Here is a 15,264-nt window from a genome sequence, read left to right on the forward strand (position 1 = left end):
GGAAGACGTGCTGACCTTGTTACTTCTTCGATCAGAAAGTAAGTGTAAACTCTGGTTGGTTTGTGGGGTTTATCGTCCCAAAGCGACTCAGGCTATGAGAGACGCTGTAGTGGAGGGCTCCGGAAATTTCGACCGCCTGGGGTTCTTTAACGTGCACTGACATCGCACAGCGCACGGATTTTCCATGTTTATGTCCTTGTATCTGCTTTGTAGATAACCATACGGAAGACGTGCTGACCTTGCTACTTCTTCGATCAGAAAGTAAGTGTAAACTCTGGTTGGTTTGTGGAGTTTAATGTCTCAAAGCGACTCAGGCTATGAGAGACGCTGTAGTGGAGGGCTCCGGAAATTTCGACCGCCTAGGGTTCTTTAACCTGAGCTGACATCGCACAGCACACGGGCGACTTGCTTTTCGCCTCCAGAGAAAAGCGGCCGACGAGGCCGGGATTCAATCCCGCGCTTCTTTGTGAACAGTAGTCGAGCGCCCTAACTACTGCGTCACACCAGCGGAAAGAGTAAGTGTAAACTCTAACGTATATTACGGAGTAAATTTAATTCATTTCGAGACTACAGCACACATCATGTCTACCTTACGTTTAGGCAGCAAGCTTAGGAATACTAGCTAACGTAACCTGCGCACCTTTCGCTGACTGCGAACGGTCCAATAATTTCACGAGTAAGCTGATCGCGTTGGTTTTTAAAAATATGAGGTAGGAAATCACTAACATTTGGATGAACATTCATTGTAGTCTCCATTGCAGACTCGACGTCCGGTGTCTACACGGTGCAGTCTTGAAGCGATCTCAGTCCTGCCCACCACACAGAGTTGAAGCTCCGTGTCCAAGCTGGAGAAAGCAGCACGTACTAACGCACCTCCTACTTTGCTGAAAGTGATAGCATTCGTGTACAAACCAGTGTGCATGCTACTGCTTCACTTGCTTACCCCGGTGACATCAACAGTCCAGATGTTTTGAGCTACGAGTACACGCGTGCAGCCATTCTCTGATACCTCAGTGCTTTTTACCAATTTATACGTAGTGTGGTTTACCATCGTGATTATCCTTCCTGTGCCACCGATACCACATCTGCTGACGTTAAAGTCTTGTTTTGAAATCTAGCTTAGTGACGATGTAGATAACACTGACACCTTTTCAGACAAGAGATACTCCATATTTCGTTGTCACCTCACAGGCGGACGTGGGAGCGGTGTTCTCATCACCGACTCGGAACATACGGATATCCTTAGCATATATTCCTACCACGCTCGAGTCTCTGTGCGCACATTTTAGGATTGACTATCAGAAGGTTTCTCTATGTGTGGCCCATTTGTTCGTTACTGCAGCGAAAGTCATGTCAGTGTTATATTTCCGAACATTCCTGTTAATTCATTTGGTGACATTAATATTGCTGAGATTAACTGATATAGCGTTTAGCGCACCGCTGTGAACAATAAATCTTATTATTCTAGTTTCACAAATCGTTTTTTCGAATTTTGATTAACACAGGTAAAAATTAGCCGAGGGTTAACGCCGCTTAAACCAACTTAGATGTACGAAAACACTGTTTGGCGACTTACACGCGACTTACCGGTGAGAGACTAGCACATAGTTTGGCAGTGTTAAACGTCTCTTATCGGCGCGGCATGTTGGAGGTACAAGGTCATTCACTACTAGCGAGAACAGTGGTCGCTGTACGAATCAAAGTGGCATGGGCCTAGAGTGACTCACACAGCCTGTCACTTGGCCTCAATGCGCAACTGGATCGTATATGGCGCTTTGAAAGTAATCGATTTCGCTTAAAGAGAAACTTCGATTTCTTTTCGGAAACTGCGCTCGGGTGGGCGCTCATTTTGTGGCTTCGGCGTTCTGCGTTCAGGGAGGCTTTGTGTATGAACGTTGATATGTCAGGGCGAAAGCGTCCATGTTCACCACAGGTTCTTATAGCGTAGTACAATTAATGCGGATGCCAGGTTTCCTAATCATTGTAACTGAAAACTTTTCCTCATGCAGTTTTGGTTCCCGATGTCAGCTGCTGAACGAACGCTTTAACGTCAGACACGAGGTGAGGTCACGTTAGGCGCATAAAACTGCAGTATGGTGACTGCTTCCTCATTTTTTACTCTGTACCAGCCCCTACGCAATTCTGCCCAAACTTATAAATGAATAAGCAGCGAGTATATCGCAGTTTTTATGGCTTTCAATGACGACAACTTTTCTGTGACGGGGAAGGCTATTGACAGCGAGTACGAAACTCCACGAAGGAAAAAGAATCAGATTTAGAACATTTAATTTTCGTAGATGAATTTCTAATTGTGACGCAAATGCACTGTTACACTGCGCACTGTTTCAAGGAAAAAAGAAAAATCTCGCGTGCAAAGCTTAAGTGTTTCTATTTTAGGCGCACGTCTTCAGCAACAGAGCTGAGTCAGTGCTATATGCAAGGATGTTCAGTCGCAAAATTGTTTCGATCTGTTGATATTGATTTGTTAGCTCTCTTTCTCTCTCTCTGCTTTTTCGTGAAGTTCGTTTCCGCCTGTGCCTCACAGGATGGCTTTTCTAAATTTCGGGTTTTCACCGCAAGCATGCGCACACTCCGATGACCAATCGCAGCATACCGTGAAGCAAGGTTACATGACGATTTACATTCTTGTGTGCGCAATTCTTATTTTACTAGGAGTAAATCTTCTGTTCCATATTTCACTTGTTGGCCACTTCACTGACTGAAGAACGCGATAAAATATGGCACTATTGATGCTAGCCAAAACTGAAAACAGAGAGGAGCCTTTAATGCTCTTAATCTTATTTATTTATTTTTTTTTTCACTGGCGATTACACGTGTTCTCTTAAGGGCCGGGGGCAATCTTAGGTAATTATCGCCGTCTTCGCATGTTGATATTTTAGACAATGGTTATCGGAGACGCATTTACATGGGATACGATCAAGTGTTGACGAAGCAGTGATAGCACGCACTTTTGTCTAACCCACTTTCCCATTTCCGAAGCTTTTTTTTTTTTTTTTTTCCCTGTAAAAATGATCAGAGGTTTTATTTTCGCCACCTGCGCCCGTCTGTAAGAGCGGCATATAGCAGTGGAGGGAACGAATGGGCGTGGTGAGCAGCCGCGGAAAAAATAGGCCACGTAACGATGTTACGCAAGCAGCGAACGGTTGTGAAGCGCTCCGCATGCACGCTATTCTGTGGGTAGCGTGGCCGAGCGGTCTAAGGCCCTGGTTTAAGGCACCAGTCTCTTCGGGGGCGTGGGTTCGAATCCCACCGCTGCCACAAACTTTTAAGCTTTTTTATTTAAAATAAATTCGAGACTAGCCTTCCTAATTCGGACGTCAGCCCCAGACTGCGTTATTCCGTGGGTAGCGTGGCCGAGCGGTCTGACGACATAGCCGTATTCTGTCAAGATCGCCAGAGTGTGTTAGGGGCCGTCAATCTTGCTAAGAAGCTCTGTAAGCTCACTGGTTCAGAGTTAAACTGGGAAAAAAGTGTTGGTATATGGCATTGCAACTGGGACATTAAGCTAGATAAGTTTGCATGTATGAATTGGATAACCACACCAACGACGTATCTTGGTGTACCACTCGAGCACTATCAGAATCCCGCAGAGTACTGGAGTGAGGCAACGGATAGAATGAGGGAGAAGATGGGAAATTGGCAGGGTCGTGGCCTTTCAATGTTTGCGCGTGCTACAGTGTGCAATTTGTTTTTGATAGCTAAAGTATGGTACGTGCTGCAGGTGCTGTGTATGAGCCGTGCCAATGTACAGAAAATGCACCGAGTTTTTGCTGTATTTATATGGGGCTCAACTTGGGAGAGAGCCGCACTAATCTTTTCCGCTCAGTCCGCGATGGAGGCCTGGGCCTATCTCATTTGTTTATCAGGCAGATTGTGTCACGTTTCTTTTTTCTTCGGGATAAAAGGGACAGTTTTTTGCGCACAGTTATGCAAGTTCGACTCGCGAGAGCGCTGCCTGAATTCATTGTTACAACCAGTGATATAAGGTGCCGTCGCGTGACTGGCTACTTTCATGAAGTTGTGGTTTCTTTCCGTATGCTGCATGCTCGGTTCTCATTGAATTACCTGTGTTCTGTTACAAAAAAGAAATTGTATGCTGACTTGCTGGAAAACCTACTACCAGCTCCATTGTACAGAGTAATTTACTGTGAAGGCCCAGGAAGGGATGTGTTGAAGAGGGTCAAAAGGATGCCAGTTAGACCTCACATTAAATCCTTCTTTTTTAAGTTACACACGAACACCCTCCCCGTAAAAGCATGGCTACACCAGAAGGGCATATTCGTTCCATGGACAATTAATTGTCTATTGTGCAAAAAAGTGGAAACAATTGAACACATTTTCATCGAGTGCTGGGACCCTATCTTCCATTGGGACATATTGCAACAAACTCTAAAGAAACAGCTGCCCATTACACCCTACGGCATCCGGTTTCTCCCAGTGAAAAGTGATGAAATTCCCTATGACATGCTTATGCTCCTAGGCCTTCACAGTCTGTGGCAAACAAGAATGGCAGTGCGTCACGCAGATCCAAATGTTCTCTCTGTACGCGAAAATTTCATTCAGAGTATGGTGTACATGCGAGAAGTGTATCAGGCATTACCCGAACCTCCTGATTGGATCGATGTATTTGATGAGTTAGTGTGCCTGAAGAAATTTTAACTTGTCTCGCCAGCTGAAGACAGGTTGGCGTGTTTTATCTCTTGTAAACTGTGCATTGTCCGGCAATAAAGAAAAAAAAAAAGTGGCCGAGCGGTCTAAGGCGCTGGTTTAAGGCACCAGTCTCTTCGGGGGCGTGGGTTCGAATCCCACCGCTGCCACAAGCTTTTAAGCTTTTTTATTTAAAATAAATTCAAGACTAGTCTTCCTAATTCGGACGTCAGTGCCAGACTGCGTCATTCCGTGGGTAGCGTGGCCGAGGGATTCCACTTCCGGCCACCGAGCGTGACAGACGTGTTATGACGAGCTCCGTTGGAGCGGCTACAGCGGCCATGTCGAGCCGCGGTGACAGGGTTTTCGCATCGGGTGAAGAATACCAGGTCGTATTGCCTAGTTTGCCTACAGGACGATCCGTTCTAAACACTGTTTTCTTGCACGGAGACATCAGGGTCCGCCATACCGGGTGAAAGATTTCCGGGATGCGCTCGCTCCCCTATCGCTCCTGCCGGCAGTTATCGCCCTCGGGGCGTACCGCATGAGACACGTTTGGGCCGTAACCTTTAAGGACGACGTGGGCGTTAAGAAGATTGTGCAAATGGGTGAGCTGAAAGTGAAAGCTGCTCGATGCCTCGTGATTGACCCGGCGAACTGAGACATCCGAATGAAGCTACATTGGCTGCTGTCCAGCGTACCGAACGGGGACGTGCGGCTCGCTTTCGCGCCGTTCGGCAAAGTGACCGACATATCTAAAGAGCGGTGGCGCGCACAGGGTGTGGCGGATAAGGGTTCGACCACGAGGCTGGTGACGTTGAAGTTGAATGCCGGCGTGAAGCTGGACGACCTGCCCCATCAGGTGAACGTCGCTGGAGAGCTAGCCCTTGTGGTCGTTGCGGGCAGGGCTCCCCTCTGTCTGCGGTGTCGAGGTACGGGCCACATTCAGCGCGACTGCCGCATTCCACGGTGCGGTTCCTGCCGTCGCTTCGGACATGACGAGACCCAGTGTTCTCGGACGTACGCCAGCGTCGCCTGGCCCGTGAGCAGCGTAGACGCTGCCGAACTGCTCATGGATGAAGCCGACGCGGAGGAGGCATCGAGAGCGGCTAATGTATCGTCGCTGCAAGAGACCAAGGTAGGCGCCCCACAGACGGATCAACTGGAGTGTCAACCTGTCGCAGGCGCAACGCCCGAGAAGTCTTCCCCAGAGTCTGCATCGGCCGTCGCCGTCGTGCCGAATGGTGCGGCTGTGACATTATCTGACTCTGTGGTTAGCGACACCCAGCCCATGGACGCTCTCGGTACAGCGGTCAGCCAAACAGTCGGAAAACGGCCGCACGAGAAACTTGCTCCGAATGTGCCCCAACTTGGTGCCAGTGGCGGAGACGAGCCGCCGACTAAAACATCAGGTATGAGGCGTTCGACCTTGAAGCCGCGTCCGAACATTCCTGTAGAATCACGGCAGGCGGGTAAACCGCCTCCGTAGTTTTGTGTAGTTCATGCCATACAGAGGTGGCATGGGGTTCCGGGGTTTGTCGTTTAGGTAGACACCATGAGATAGGCTCCTTTCCTTTCTTCGACATGGCAATCAACATCCCTGAGGCGCTACGTGTAGCTACAATAAACGTACGGGGCCTCGGAGCAAGAAGGCGACAGTGCCAGCTTAACCGCCTTTTCATTGAGAACGATCTGCACGTATAGTAGCTGTTCAAGAAACCAAAATTGATAGCCAAGAAGCGACAGATCGAATGGTGTCCGCTTTCCGACTGCATTTCGACGTTTGTGTGTGTCATTCAGCTAGTTCCTCTGGCGGCTGTGCCCTTTTCATACGTAACAATGTTGGTATAAATGTGCAGTCGCTGTTTTCGTGTTAAAGTGGCCGGCTCCTGATTGTTGATTTTTCACATTACGATGTAAACTTCAGAGTTATGTGTGTGTATGCATGTAATATAGCTTCCGAGAGAATGTTTTTTTAACGTTTCCAGACGTACCTAGATTGTGAAAAGGTCATAGTTTTGTTGGGGGATTTCAACTGTGTTTGTCGCGCTGAAGACCGTGTAAAACGCTTGACAGTGAAGGATAAGAGTGCGGAGATCCTGAATTCAGTTATTCACGGTCACAACTTGGAAGATGTTGGAAGTGTGTTTGCAAATGCTACTCAACTGCAATTCACTCATTTTCAAGGCAGTAGCCACTCACGACTTGATCGGTTGTATGTATCGCTTGAATTAGTGCCGCTGTGTACATCGTATGAGGTTAGACCAGTGTGCTTTAGTGATCACTGTCTAGTGATTGCAAACTTCGGCAGAAATCAAAGCAAAAACAGCTTTAATTGGGACCTATGGAAACTCAACACGAAATTGTTGGAGGACGAGGGTTATGTTAAGGACGTTGAGGAGGAGCTAAAAAAGTTGCTCGCAGAGCAGCCGATAAGTGGTGCCGTGGGCTGAGAAGAATTTAAACAGGCCGTAAAACTGAAGGCAGTTGAAAAAAGTAGTAAACTGCGGTATGAACAGAAACAAAACGATAAGCACCTGTGTGAGCAATTAGAATTCCTTACTGGTATAGAATGCGCTCAACCAGGTACATTTTCCAAAGAACTAAGGAGCATCAAGATACAGTTGGAAAGATTAGATACAGATAAGTACAGAGCGGCGGGTATTCGCGCACGGTCTGAGAAGCTGTGGACCGCTGAAGCACCTACAAAGCGTGCTTTATCGGACGAAAAGCGATACGCGAGCCGTAAGTAAATACGGAAAATACGAAATGATGTTTCGTCGGACGGCAGTGTTATCAAACATGTAATTGCCGGTCATTTCAAAGACCTACTTGGTCACCCGTGAAAAATGGTAGGGGATTTTGAAGCAGAATTTTTGCCTCTAATGCCCAAGCTTGATGATGAAGAAAAGGAGCGACTAGAAATGCCAATTTGCGTCGAAGAAATAGAGGACGCAATAGACGCTCTACCAGCTGGTAAAGCACCGGGCGCTGACGGATTAGGGGCGTCCTTTTATAAAATGTTTAAGCCAATGATAGCTTACCTACTCCTGAAGGTTATCAATGAAGCTTATGAGCAAAACCGTGTTCCACTGTCCTTCAGAACTTCTCATATCACACTGATTCCGAAAACTGAGGAGCCGGAAAAGCGTTTGTTGGTGGGGTCTTATCGCCCGATAAGCCTCACCAACGTTGACTATAATATATTTATGAAAGTGTTGGCAAGACGACTGCAATGTGTGATAACAAAGCTGGTTGGCACGCATCAGACTTGTGGCATAAAGGGACGGAGCATCGCCACGAACATTCACGTAGCGCGAAGCGTACTAGAATGTTGTGACGCACTTGGTGACCGTGTGGCAATGATCCAACTGGATCTCGCAAAAGCATTTGACCGGGTGTCGCATGATGTGCTGTTTGCCATATTGGATCACTCCAATGTTGGGGATTTAATAACAGACGGCGTCAGAATGGCGTATGCCAACTGCACAACGCGAATTATAGTGAACGGAGAACTGACCGAAAGCCTGCAAGTGCGGTCGTCAGTTAGGCAGGGCTGTCCCATGTCGCCCCTGTTGTTTGCACTCTACCTTGAGCCTCTTTGCTTGGCTATCCGAAATAATGAGAGCGTAACGGGCTTCAGGCTACAGTCAGCGCATGTTAAAATATTGGCCTATGCCGATGATATTGCGGTTTTCTGTTCAGATAAAGATAGCATCTGTGAAGCCACAAATGTAGTCCACAAATATTGTCAGTCTACGGGGGCGTTAATAAACTGGGAAAAGAGCTATGGCTTCTGGCACGGCAGTTGGGAAGACACGCCAGAGTACTACTCTCGACTGCAGTGGTCAACGATTCCTACAATGTATCTAGGTGTACCTCTCCAAGCATACCGGGACCCTGATTCGTATTGGAGAGATGAAACTTTAAATGCAAAAGAAAAGGCTGATGCGTGTCAAGGAAGGCAATTATCTGTATTTTCGCGGGCTACCGTGTGCAATTTATTTCTCACTGCAAAAGTATGGTATGTCATGAATGTGCTCAGTGCCTCTCGGATCAGCATTCAAAAATTGCACCGTGTTTTCGCCGTTTTTATTTGGGCATCGACGTGGGAAAGAACCAGTCGGACAAACTTGTTCCTGTCTGCAAAAAAAGGTGGGCTAGGCCTTGCACATTTGTTTTTGAGGCAAGTCGTCTCACGATTTATGTTTCTGCGAAATCAAAATGACATGTTCCTGCGCACAGTTGTGCAACTCCGACTGTGCAGACTCCTTCCAGGATATGTGGTATGCTCTTGTCATGCTATGTTTGGGGCTGTGAGAGGGTACTTACGCGAAGGGGTACTTGCATACGGGATGCTGCATGCGCGATTTTCGATGCAATACTTGAGTGATGTCACGCGGAAAAAATTGTACTCAGATTTATTGGATGCAATGATTCCGGTTCCACTTTACCGTTTGCCATTATGTGGAGGCCCAGGAGGAGATGTTTTGCACAGAGTGAAGAGAATGCCGGTGTTACCCTCGGTCAAATCCTTTTTCTTTAAACTTCATACTAACACGTTATCAGTAAAAACATGGCTTCATGAAAAAGGTCTTTTTGTACCCTGGACAACTAACTGTTACCTATGTAAGAAAGCTGAAATCATAGAACACGTATTCCTGGATTGTTGGGATCCCATCCTTTTCTGGGATGTGCTTCAAAGGACTTTGAAAAAAGAATTACCCCTAGATATGTACGGCATAAGATTCCTTCCGGTTTTACACACTGACACTAGTCCACTGGATACAATTATGCTCTTCGGCCTCCACAGCTTGTGGAAAACGCGAATGCAGTTCAACAATGCAGATGTTGATGTGCGCCCTCTGCGGGAACATTTTATAGAAAGTGTTGTACGTTTGAGGGAAGTGTATCGAACGCTCCCCGAACCACCAGAAGGGATAGACCAGCTTAACAGCTTGGTGGAGATGAATAAATTTTAACGCGTCGTGTCCGCTAAAGGTTTGCTGACACGTTTTATCACTTTTGTATGTTGTGTATTGTGTGTCGAAGCCGGCAATAAAGAAAAAATCCGTGGGTAGCATCAAAGCAGCGTTCAACGCCCATTACCAAACCCTCTTCGCATCCCACACGGTAGACGCTATCACTTTTAAGAATAAGTTTCTGGCCACGCTACCGCGTCTGGACGATGAAGTGAAAGAGAGATTAGAACTAAAGATAACTGAAACAGAAGTGGAGCACGCTATTGACAGTTTAAATGCCGGTAAATCGCCGGGACCGGATGGGTTCAGCGCGGGTTTTTACAAAGAATTTAAGTACGAAATCACACCTATTTTGAACGCAATTTATAACGATGCCTACACAGTAAATGCCCTGCCTCCGTCATATGGGTCATCCCACACCGTACTCATTCCTAAAACTGATGAAATAGACAAATTACGCGTGGTAACATCTTACAGACCCATAGCACTTACAAACGTTGAATATAAAATTTTTATGAAGGTTTTGGCCCGAAGGTTGCAAACGGTTATTAAGGATATAGTAGGACCACACCAAACGTGTGGGATAAAAGGGAGGTCAATAGTGACCAACATTCAAAAGGCGCGAAGTGTCCTTGAGTGTTGTGATGACTGGGATGGTCGGGTCGCCATGCTTCAGATCGACCTCGAAAAAGCATTCGACTGCGTCGATCACGAAATTTTGTTTTCCCTTTTAGAACATGTGAATGTTGGTTCAGTTATATGTAAGGGTGTGGCCCTGGCGTACTGTAACTGCACGACGAGAGTGATTATTAATAAGAGTCTGGGAGCCCCCATTCGACTGCAGCGTTCGATGCGACAGGGCTGTCCCCTCAGCCCTCTTTTGTTTTGCATTTATATTGAAACATTGTGCATGAAACTTATGAATAATGTCAACATTAGTGCGTTTAGGTTACAAGCAGCCGAAGTGAAGCTGCTCGCGTATGCAGACGACATCGTTATTTTTACGGTTGACCAGGAGAGTATCACCGAGGCTGTCAAATGTATCCGTGAGTTCTCTCAAGTTACCGGTAGCGGGGTGAACTGGGCCAAGTGCCTTGGGCTCTGGCATGGACAGTGGCCGTCGAAACCAGATCGCTTTGCCAATGTTACGTGGACAGACACACCGACCAAGTACTTGGGCGTCGAGCTGGATGCCTACCGCGAAAGCTAGCATTATTGGAAAGGACAAATGACCGAACTACGGGAGAGAGCCGAGAAGTGGAAAGGCGCCAACATGTCGATTTTTGCCAGAGCTACTGTATGCAATCTTTTTTTTATCAGCAAACTTTGGTTCGCAATGCAAGTTTTGAGTTGTTCGCGCGTAAACGTACAGAAGTTACACAGGATTTTCGCCGTTTTTGTTTGGGCAGGTAAATGGGAACGCTGCAGCAGGACGAATTTGTTCCGTCGGGTAAAAGACGGCGGTTTGGGACTCGGCCATCTGTTTTTACGGCAGGTGGTCAACCGGTTTTTGTTTTTTCGGGATGCTTCGGACCCTTTCTTACGCACCGTCTGCCAAGTTAGGCTACGGCGTCTACTGCCGGAGTTTGTTGTCTCCACCGAAGAAGCTACGGGTGGGATTTTTGGTTATTACAGGGAGGTCGTCGCTAGTGTAAGATTTCTTTCAGTGCGTTTTTCTAATGAATATTTGTCCACTGTAAAACGAAAAAAGCTGTATCGCGATTTATGTGACATTGTTTTGCCACAACCCTTGTACAGAACCTTATACAGTGGAGGTCCGGGCAGAGATGTCTTGAAGAGAGTAAAGAAAATGCAGGTGTCGCCAGGAGCTATGACATTTTTCTTTAAATTACACACCGGAACATTATCAGTAAAGAAGTTTTTGGAGGAAAGGGATTTTTTTTTACCGTGGGGGGCGCACTGTTTAATCTGCAAGCAGCCGGAAACAATAGACCATGTTTTTTTGCATTGTTGGGAAGGGGTTTATTTCTGGGATGTTTTGCAACGTACGATAAAGAAAGAATTTCCACTAGACTCCCACGGCATCCGGTATTTAAGCATTGATAATGAAGATGGCGTTCCGTATGATTTAATCATGCTCATGGGCCTCCACTCTATATGGCGCTCCAGAATGGCGGGCTATCACTGCGACAGGGATGCTCGACCCGCTAGAATATACTTTCGAGAAAGTGTGAATTGGTTTATTGCCATACAGAAAGTGGCTGCTGAACCTCCCGAATGGCTCTCAAGGGTAGAGCCTTTGCTGTCGTTGCGGGAGTTTTAATGTACTGAGACGAAGCCAGCCTGACATTGGCTGATGATGACCTTCCAATATGTACTTTATTTTGTGTTATTCGTGTTGTGTTCTTGTGAAATGGTATGAACCAAAGCCAGGAAATAAAGAAAAAAAAAAAAGTAGCGTGGCCGAGCGGTCTAAGGCGCTGATTTAAGGCACCAGTCTCTTCGGGGGCGTGGGTTCGAATCCCACCGCTGCCACATAATTTTAAGCTTTTTTATTTAAAATAAATTCAAGACAAGCCTTCCTAATTCGAACGTCAGTCCCAGACTGCATGCGTCATATCGTGGGTAGCGTGGCCGAGCGGTCTAAGGCGCTGGTTTAAGGCACCAGTCTCTTCGGGGGCGTGGGTTCGAATCCCACCGCTGCCACATAATTTTAAGCTTTTTTATTTAAAATAAATTCAAGACAAGCCTTCCTAATTCGAACGTCAGTCCCAGACTGCATGCGTCATATCGTGGGTAGCGTGGCCGAGCGGTCTAAGGCGCTGGTTTAAGGCACCAGTCTCTTCGGGGGCGTGGGTTCGAATCCCACCGCTGCCACAAACTTTTAAGCTTTTTGGTTTAAAATAAATTCAAGACTAGCCTTCCTAATTTGGTCGTCAGTGCCAGACTGCGTCATTCTGTGTAAAAAAAAAAAAAAAGTAGCGTGGCCGAGCGGTCTAAGGCGCTGGTTTAAGGCACCAGTCTCTTCGGGGGCGTGGGTGCGAATCCCACCGCTGCCACATAATTTTAAGCTTTTTTATTTAAAATAAATTCAAGACTAGCCTTCCTAATTCGAAAGTCAGCCCCAGAGAGCGTCATACCGTGGGTAGCGTGGCCGAGCGGTCTAATACCCTAGTCAGACGGACACGCTAACTGCGGTTAGGCTTAACTACGGTTAGCCGGAAGAACCGTGGTTACAGGAAACCGTCATCTCGCCGCTGCCACACGGGGATTAGGCCCACCGTTCGGTGGTTTGACAGCGATCACGTGGTTTCCAAATAGACAACCAAATTGCCATTAATTTCTTACAATAAACGACTTAATAACACTACACGGTAATGTTTTTATCCACAAGGTATATGCACGTTGTGCAGCTACACGTGAATGCGCTATAGGGCCCTTCGTCCATGGCTTGCAGGCCAGCGTTGAGGTCGGCAGCAATCGCCGCATAAATGCGTGCGTTTCTCGTACAGGCCCGCAAAGCGTGGAGCCTCTCCTCCCACAGCCGTATTAAAATCATCGTTGCTTCATGCGACCACAGAAGTCTCGTAGCTGCAGCCGGAGATGCCAGAGATGCAGGAGGCACAACTCACGTACCACTCAGAGACGCCGCCATATTTACTCTGGTTCACGGTTTGAGCGATGAAACCGAGGTTGCCAAGCTCGGTTCGCGCCAACCGTAGTTAGCGGGCTAACCGCGTTCGGTTCCGCCGTGTGAACAACCGTAACCGCGGTTACCGATAACTACGGTTATCGTAACCGCGGTTAAGCATGCCCGTGTGACAAGGGTATAAGGCGCTGGTTTAAGGCACCAGTCTCTTCGGGGGCGTGGGTTCGAATCCCACCGCTACCACAAACTTTTAAGCTTTTTGGTTTAAAATAAATTCAAGACTAGCCTTCCTAATTTGGACGTCAGTGCCAGACTGCGTCATTCTGTGTAAAAAAAAAAAAAAGTAGCGTGGCCGAGCGGTCTAAGGAGCTGGTTTAAGGCACCAGTCTCTTCGGGGGCGTGGGTTCGAATCCCACCGCTGCCACATAATTTTAAGCTTTTTTATTTAAAATAAATTCAAGACTAGCCTTCCTAATTCGAATGTCAGCCCCAGAGAGCGTCATACCGTGGGTAGCGTGGCCGAGGATTCTGCTTCCGGCCACGCCAGTGAACGGACACAGGATGCAGGGCTCCTCAGGAGCGGCTTTAGCGGCCATGTCAGGCCGCGGTAACAGGACTGCTGAAAAGGACAACACTTACCAGGTCGTTTTGCCTGCACTTCCAATAGGTCGGTTTGTTTTGAATACCGTTTTTTTGCACGCCGATATCAGGGCCCGCCCGTACCGGGTGGAAGATTTCCGGGATGCTTTAGCACAACACTCGCTAATCCCCGATGTTATCGCTATGGGGGCGTATCGGATGAGCCACGTCTGGGCCGTCACTCTCAAGGATACTGAAGCCGTCAACAAGATTGTCAGCGTAGGTGAGCTGTCTGTGAAAAACGGTCGCTGCTTGGTGATTGACCCGGCGAACCAGGACGTGCGACTCAAGCTTCACTGGCTACTTCACAACGTGCCAGATGAAGATGTTCGTGCTGCATTTGCGCCGTACGGAAAGGTGTCAGACGTTTCCCGGGAGCGCTGGCGTGTTAAAGGTATGCTGGAAAAGGGCTCTACAACTAGACTCGTCACGCTGAAGCTGAAAGCTGGCATGAAGCTCGACGACCTGCCGCATCAGCTCAATGTTAGCGGTGAGCTCGCGCTCGTCATTGTGCCAGGCAGACCCCCGTTGTGCCTACGCTGCCGGAGTACGGGTCACATCCGCAAAGAGTGCCGGGTTCCTCGCTGCGGAACCTGCCGGCGGTTCGGGCATGAAGACAACCAGTGTGCAAGAACCTACGCTAGCATTGCCGGACCTGGGACCAGCGAGGACTCGTCCGAGTTAATTATGGACGAGGCGGATGCGGAGGAGGCTGCTGACATTAGAGGTCAGTCAACGAAACAGGACGCGCCTTCCATGACGGTTTTAACAAAGGATAAGGTGACGGTCTCAAATGAAAAGAATGAACCTCGGCATGTCTTGAACGTTCCATCCCAGGACCATGAAAGCGAGTCAAAGGAAGGGTCAGAAGACTTAACCAAATTTTCTGACGCTGAGGATCATCTCAGTACTGAGCCTTCCTGTACTGATGCCATGGAGGTTGGGCCGGAGACAGCAGCCTTAATTGCCGCGAAACGTCCGCATGAGGAAAGCGTCGAGGAGACTCAGCTGCCAGGCGGTGTTTGTGGTGAGCCGCCGCCGAAAACTTCTGGCATCCGAAGAGCCACGTTAAGACCGAAGCCGAACTTCTCGGCTGACACGCGGCAGGCGGGGAAACCGCCTCCGTAGTTTTTGTGGAGACCTGAACGATTTGTGGGTCGGCTGCCTACCGACCAGCGTCACGAACCTTCTACAACCAAGTGGTGCGTGTGTTAGCAAAAATGAAACAATGGGCTTGGACTTCGTTTGAATGCATCCCGACATTCTGCTGGCAGGACATTACATGCATGCATACGCCGCTGTTTGTCAGAAGCGGAGGCCACGCAACCATGAAGGTAGGCACCATGCCGGTACTGGCGTCTCTCT

The 15,264-nt window shown here is 48.0% G+C and overlaps 6 non-coding genes and 2 pseudogenes across 6 annotated transcripts; all 8 read left to right on the plus strand.

Annotated features, from left to right (window-relative positions):
* The first annotated feature begins 3,197 nt into the window (after nucleotides 1–3,197).
* TRNAL-AAG (transfer RNA leucine (anticodon AAG)) lies at nucleotides 3,198–3,279 on the plus strand. Its single transcript has one exon. It is a non-coding gene; the product is annotated as a tRNA-Leu (tRNA).
* A 275-nt stretch (nucleotides 3,280–3,554) lies between these two features.
* LOC146191802 (uncharacterized) lies at nucleotides 3,555–4,680 on the plus strand (annotated as a pseudogene).
* Nucleotides 4,681–4,780: 100 nt separating this feature from the next.
* Nucleotides 4,781–6,263, plus strand: LOC146191803 (uncharacterized; annotated as a pseudogene).
* A 5,801-nt stretch (nucleotides 6,264–12,064) lies between these two features.
* TRNAL-AAG (transfer RNA leucine (anticodon AAG)) lies at nucleotides 12,065–12,146 on the plus strand. Its single transcript has one exon. It is a non-coding gene; the product is annotated as a tRNA-Leu (tRNA).
* Nucleotides 12,147–12,235: 89 nt separating this feature from the next.
* On the plus strand, nucleotides 12,236–12,317 carry TRNAL-AAG (transfer RNA leucine (anticodon AAG)). Its single transcript has one exon. It is a non-coding gene; the product is annotated as a tRNA-Leu (tRNA).
* Nucleotides 12,318–12,406: 89 nt separating this feature from the next.
* TRNAL-AAG (transfer RNA leucine (anticodon AAG)) lies at nucleotides 12,407–12,488 on the plus strand. The gene has a single exon. It is a non-coding gene; the product is annotated as a tRNA-Leu (tRNA).
* Nucleotides 12,489–12,588: 100 nt separating this feature from the next.
* Nucleotides 12,589–12,670, plus strand: TRNAL-AAG (transfer RNA leucine (anticodon AAG)). Its single transcript has one exon. It is a non-coding gene; the product is annotated as a tRNA-Leu (tRNA).
* A 932-nt stretch (nucleotides 12,671–13,602) lies between these two features.
* TRNAL-AAG (transfer RNA leucine (anticodon AAG)) lies at nucleotides 13,603–13,684 on the plus strand. Its single transcript has one exon. It is a non-coding gene; the product is annotated as a tRNA-Leu (tRNA).
* Nucleotides 13,685–15,264: the final 1,580 nt, after the last annotated feature.

This window comes from Amblyomma maculatum, chromosome 4 (genome assembly GCF_055883805.1).
Source record: "Amblyomma maculatum isolate TAMU_Amacu chromosome 4, ASM5588380v1, whole genome shotgun sequence".
Lineage (NCBI taxonomy): Eukaryota > Metazoa > Arthropoda > Arachnida > Ixodida > Ixodidae > Amblyomma > Amblyomma maculatum.